The 6,855-nt window shown below is 39.2% G+C and overlaps 1 pseudogene; it reads right to left on the bottom strand.

Moving 5' to 3' along the window:
- Positions 1–6,185: 6,185 nt before the first annotated feature.
- On the bottom strand, positions 6,186–6,304 carry LOC112475750 (annotated as a pseudogene).
- Between the last annotated feature and the right edge of the window lie 551 nt (positions 6,305–6,855).

The following is a 6,855-nucleotide window of genomic DNA, read 5'->3' as shown; positions in this document are numbered from 1 at the left end:
TTGTGGTTTTGATTTGCATTTCCCTAATAGCTAGCGATGTTGAACATCTTTTCATATATTTGTTGGCCATTTGTATGTCCTCTAGGGAGAAGCGTCTGTTCAGGTCCTCTCCCATTTTTTGATTGGATCGTTTGTTTTTGTTGTTGTTGTTCTTGCATTTAAACATAGATTCTAAATAAACAGTGATTGCAAAGACGAATTTGAATTTCAATCCTGTCACTCTATGTGACCACTTGGAGAGACTTTTTTTTTTGTATTTAATATTTAAATTTTAAAACAGTGAAAAAGTGAGAAATATGAGGTGTAGGTGCAAACTTTAATTCATACATGAAATGTTTTACTAATTTTTAATATCTTAATATAAAATATATTTATTATAATTGGTAATTGTTTTGAAACTAAACAAAGAATTCATATAAAGCTTAGTATTAGTGGTATGATTTCATAGTTGTCTAAATTATACTTTTTACAGTTCTTTCCATTTTATTCACATTCATTTACTCATTACTGGAAAATTATTTACATAAAATACTATTATATCAGATTGTAACCAAAGAATTTAACTTCAAACTGCTAGGTAGATATAAAATCTATTGCATAGTTGTGTTTTTTTCTCCTTTTTTCTACTCTAATACTTATTTTAGGCTATTATTATTATTATTATTATTATTATGAATAGATAAAGTTCAAAAAAGGGAAATTTTACGATTTTTATTTTCTGGACATTATTATTCTTTTAATTTTACAATCGGTATCGAAAATAGTTTTGTTGTGTAGAGGAAGTGGTTGTTAATCTGTGATTCACTCCAGATGTCAAATATTCCAGTGATATCACTGGGGAAACCCAGGGCACTAAAATCGTACCATGTAAGCAATGTCACCCCAGACACCGCTACCACCTTGTTTTGCTTTTTCACTTTTCATCCCATTTCTCACTATCTGAAATTCTCTCCTTCTTTCCTCTCTCTCTCCCCCTGCCCCCCTCCAACTAGAATATGACCTCAGTAGAACAGAGACTGTGTTTGTCTTTGCATGATATGAGAAGGTGTTTAAAGAACACTTATTGGATTGACTAATTAATTAAACAAACTATACCTAAGGCAGATTTCTAATCCAGTCTGGCAATCTGACCCTCTTTATGGCACTTAGAGTCAGCGTGGGTGGACCTTCCCCTGTAGGCTTGCAAGTTTCACAGGGCCTCATCCTTTAATTAAGTTGCTATTTTTGCTCAGTGGTGCTATGATAGCTCAGGTCAAGTTGCTAAGGGCAACGTACCTTTGCTTTTCCATCCTCATCTACTTCCCTCAAAAAAAGTACCAAAAAAAAGATCTTTTAAAAGGTTCAGTTGTGAAAAGTCCCCAGAGGAAGAAAAATGCCTCCAAACTACGTTCTTTTGTAATCCAATTATAATTACAAAGATCTCAGTTCAACAATTTGAACAATTGCTTTTAGCTAACATATTAGCAGGTTTTAAAGGTATTTGCTTCTTAGTCATTTTTATAGTTTACTATGGGGTTATTGGGAGAAAAAAAAGAATCTTTTAAGACATAAAAAGATAGATTTCCAGGCTCTGTGATTTGCTATCCAACTTATTTGAGACTAGGAAGGCCCACAGGTAACATATCACAGCACTCTTTTTTTATTATTATTTTTTTAATGTCTACAGTACCTGGTCTTCCTAGGTGGTCTCCCATCCAAGTACTAACCAGGACTGATCTGCTTAGCTTCTGAGATCAGATCACAGCACTCTTAAGGTGAGGCTGGCAGTGGGACCCTAGGTTTGACAATCATTAATTACTGCCTCACCTACAACCTCACATTCACTAAATCTCCAGTTCTTACCTATTATCACTCCAAACTATTTCTCAAATCTAACCCTTCCTTCCCATTTATTAACCAACAAACTTCTGGTTTCCCTGACTTCAATATTGTTCCCAATCCCCCAATTCATTCTACTCAAGGCTAACAATCAGACCACGGCCCTCACTGTATAAAACACTTCAGTGGTTCCTCTTTGCCTAGAAAGGAAGGTTCAGGCTCCTTAAAGAGACATAAAAAGGCTCTCCAAGAAAGCACCTCCTATTTTTTGCCCCTCATCTTGCACTTGATCCAATATATTCCCAGTGTTACCAATTCACTTTCCTTGTGCTGGACACTTCAAAGGCCAATATTCAAAATGTCAGAGTTTGGAGTAGGGAAAAGTTTATTGATGGAGAAGTTTGGGAGGTGGGGAAGGCTTAGGATTTCAACAAATCCATCTTAAGAAAGCTCAGAATTCAGGCTTCTTTTATGTCAGCAGGAGGGAGGATGGGCGGAGCAAAGAGGCATGTGACTACCGAAGACATCTAGACACCAGTAGGATCCAAGAAGAGCTCAGAATCTCTAAATCTCTGCTCCTGCTCCATTGACCCCTGCTGATTTGAGTCTGGTCTTGAGGGTCCTGCAAATCTTTGATAAACAAACATTATTTTATATACATTTCCCCACCTCTTAGAGAGAGTCGCCCCCTGGCAAGGGGCTATTCTTGCAAAAGCTCAAGCCTCAGACAGAATTTCTCTAATAATTAGCATATCTGTAGCAGGAGCTATTTGCCTGAAGGCCATGGGAGAAATGCAGGCTAGAATTAAGACAGAGTCAGAGAGAGTGAGCATTTAACTCTGTTACACCAGCTCTTGTGGTTCTCTGAACATCCAATGAGGCTTCTCGCCTCTGTGTCTGTGTGTAGGTTGACCTTATGTTCATAATGCCCTTACCCAATCCTCTTTTCTCTGATTTCAACTTATGTTGTTGTCCAGTATAATTATTTGCATATGGACCCATTAACCTTATTAGACTATGGACTTCCTGCTGTCAGAGACTGTATCTTATTCTTTATCTTAGTCCCTAGAATCGTTTCTGGGACATGTTGGTACTTAATAGGTGCTCATTGAATGAATTAATTAAGTAAATGAATATATGAATGACAAAATAGTTTTTTTCAACTTAAGCATATATTCTTAGAAAAATCTAAAAGTTACATTTCATTATACCTTTGAAGAAGTGCTGCAATGTAAAAACAAAGTCATAGGAATGTGAGATCACCCTGGTCATTCTGGGAAAAGTTTGCCCAACAGCCAGTCCAACCCCTCTACGCCTGGCTTTCTCAAGTGCCAGGAAGGGACTCATGGCCCCGATTTGCATGGAGGATGTTTTTCTCTAGGGCTGCTTATTTAGCACTTCTCACGGGCACTGAAATAACTTACTTATCACTGGGTCTGGTTTCACCTAAGTTCACAGCAGAAACAGAGATACAATGAGCTGGAGACAGGACATGCTTGTTGTGGAATTTACTGAAATCATGGTCTTGATCTGCAAGCTTCTAGGGTTATCTATTTAGTTCCCTGACATTAAATCTGTGTTTCAGAGGACAACTTTTTCAACCTACATGCATTCCCTGTCCTCGTTCAGTCCCATTAGCTGTCCATCCCCCACCTCTACACTTACTTGGCTCTGAGGGGTTCTCAGGGTTAAGAGCATATATTTCGACAAAGCTTCCCAGTTACTCTAGTATGTCCTCAGCCTCATTCTGCTAAACACAACCCACCTGGACAGATGATCAGACTATCCCTTCACTCATGAAGTGCTGGATTCAGAGCAGTGGCAGCTGGTTTTTCCAGGACTGGACACTTCACTATTCCTTTTATCACACACAGTTCAGCCTCAACATTTCTGTAGTGTTTCCCTAAGGGAACCATAAGAACAAGTCACATCGTGGGTCATTAGAAAAGACATAATCAGATGCGGAGGAAAACGTGAATTAGAGAATTCCAGAGAAATGAAGACAGACTGGTCTAAGCTTGCACAACCCAAAATGGGGTTTTTCCAGGCCAGGAGCATGCCAAGAATACACAGTAGCACCAAGCCTGCAACCGTGTGGTAAGAGTACACTTTTAATCTTTAACAAAGATCCCCAAAGGTAGAAGAAAAACAAACAAACAGAGACTAGGGATAGCAACTGCCACCTACAGTTCTTTAATGAAGTTGGGATTGTGCAAACACTGTAACAGAGCAAAGCGACCATAGGCAGACATTGTCCTCATGACACTCCTGGTGCCTCTGAAGTCTAGAAACTCAGCTCTCAAGATGTTTCAGGAATTTCCCAGACCTCTCATAAAAAATAATAATAATAAAAATAAACTTTTATTTGTTAGTCACCCATTGACATTTATTGAGTTCCCTCCACAGGTCAAGCACCTGGCTAAAAGACTGTATCACTTTTGTTCCCTATTTACTATATTCCCAACACTTAGTACAGTACCTTGCAAATAGTAGGTGCTCACAATAGAATGTCCAATAAACTTAAAAGAAGACCAATTTCCAGCATGGCAGCTTGAGAAGTTCTACAGTCCTGTTTCTCGGTGAAATTGGTGGGGCAAAAAAAAATTTAAGCCATTTAAAGCCCTTGGGAATGGTCGTAAGGGCATATAGTAAATGAAGGAACATCTGTGCAAGAAAATCTATAAAAATTCCCTGAGAAAAGGGAGTCTGCAGTATTTGAGCCAAGGCCACTCCCTTCCTGCCCCACTCCCAGGTCAGCAAGGCAGAGACTCCATGCCACACCGGGGGAGCCAAGAACATGGATTCCTTTCCTCCAGCTCTCAATTGAAGGGCTTTGTTTCTAGGAGGAGCAAGACATGAGCACTTTTTAAATTAAATTTGTTGAAGTGACATTGGTTAATAAATTATATAGGTTTCAAGTGTACAATTCAATAATACGTCATTTGTATATTGCATTGTGTGTTCACCAAAGTTAAGTCTCCTGTCACCATATATTTGACCCCTTTACCCTTGTCTACCTCCCCCCAGCCCCTCTTCCCTCTGGTAACCACTGCACTGTTGTCCATGTCCATAAGTCTCTGTTTGTCATGTTCGTTTGTTGCTTTCAGTTTTATATCCTAATATAAGTGAAATCATATGTTCTCAACTTTTTCTGCTTGTCTTATTTCACTTAGCATGATAATCTCAGAATCCATCCATGTTTTCACAAATGGCAGTATTTCATCTTTTCTTATGGCTGAGTAATATTCCATTGTATATATGCACCACATCTTCTTTATCCAGATTTTGGATAAAGAATGGAATATTACTATCTATTGAAGGATACTTGTCTTGGCCACCATGCATGACGCTGCTATGAACATCAGGGTGCATATATCTTTATGGATAAATGTTTTCAAATTTTGGAGATAAATATCCAGAAAAGGGATTGCTGGGTCATATGGTAATTCTATTCTTAATTTTTTGAGGACCCTCCATACTGTTTTTCATACTGGCTGAACCAATTTACATTCCCACCAGCAGTGTATGAGGGTTCCCTTTTCCAACACTACAACCTCTCCAACACTCGTTATTACTTGTCCTGTTGATTACAGCCATTCTAACAGGTAAGAGGTGATATCTAGTGGTTTTGATTTGCATTTCACTAATAGCTAGCAAAGTTGAGCATCCTTTCATTTGTTTGTTGGCCATATGTATGTCTTCTTGGGAGAAGTGTCTGTTTAGGTCCTCTGCCCATTTTTTAAGTGGATTGTTTGTTTTTTTTTTAATTGGTGAGTTGTATGAGTTCTTTGTATATTTTAGATATTAAGCCCTAACCAGAGGTGTTGTTTACAAATATCTTCTCCCATTCAGATGGTTGCCTCTTTGTCTTGTCCCTGGTTTCTTTTGCTGTGCAGAAGCTTTTTAGTTTGATATAGTCCTATTTATTTATTTATTTTTGCTTTTACTTTTCTTGCCTTTGAGGGCCAATTCATACAATCCTCTCTAAATCCAAGGTCCATGAATTTAGTAGCTATGTTTTCTTCTGTGTAATTTATTGTTTCAGGTTCTATATTCAGGTCTTTGGTTCACTTTGAGTTGATTTTGGTGTATGGTGATAGATAGCAGTCTAGGTTCATTCTTTTGCATGTGGCTTTCCAGTTTTTCCAGCACCATTTATCGAAGAGGCTTTCTTCTCTGTTGTTTTTGGCTCCTTTAGGACATGAGCATTTCTCATTCTGCCTCAGCTCCTCATTGCTGAGGACAAGTTATGGGCAAGCGCCGTGGAGAGGTGGGAGCTCTCTTGAGCCCCTTCTCCTGGAAGATAAACTTTACCTTGAGTGCAGTACTTCTAAGAATACAAGGTCCTCCATTACTTTTTTTTTTAAAGCCTACAACACCTGTTATTCCTAGGTGGTCTCCCATCCAAGTACTAACCAGGCTCGACCCTGCTTAGCTTCCGAGATCAGACGAGATCTGGCATGTTCAGGGTGGCATGGCCGTAGCCTCCATTACTCTTAACCTGGCTTATAAGACAGCGATTCCATGCTAAGAGAGGGAAGCTGGGAGGATCTCAGGCTACTGCCCCCTGTCTACCAAGTACTCAACACCTAGAGCAGGGGTGTCACTCATGAAAATCGATGCTATTGTTCTCACTCCCAGCTCCAGAGACTTGGCTCAGAGATTTTGTCTTGAGGGAGAAACAAATCATAAAACAGATAATCTCTTCCCAAAGGAAATGGCTTCATCTGCAACAGAGCATAGAGAAGTTCAAGCCAAAGGGAACTCTCAAGAATAGAGGATGTTGTAGTCAGAGGCAATTGGAGGAGGTTTGTGGATTTGGTGAAGACGGAGGTTAAACTGTAGGCTGGCTAATTTTTTGAAGAGGGCCAAGGAGGGAAATGGCTTGGAGGACTCCTCCTGGGATCAGAACAAATATCAAGCAGCGACCTTCAGGAACTTTTTTTTCAAGGGAACCTGGATGTAATTGGTTTTGTCTGTGGAGCAATTTATGCCTCTAGGATATTGTGGAAAATAATGAAGCAATTAATCAGCCAG

The sequence above is a fragment of the Pteropus alecto genome, unplaced genomic scaffold (assembly GCF_000325575.1).
Source record: "Pteropus alecto unplaced genomic scaffold, ASM32557v1 scaffold11, whole genome shotgun sequence".
NCBI lineage: Eukaryota > Metazoa > Chordata > Mammalia > Chiroptera > Pteropodidae > Pteropus > Pteropus alecto.
Note: the sequence above shows the minus strand (reverse complement) of the source record. Positions and strands in the feature narration are given on the sequence as shown.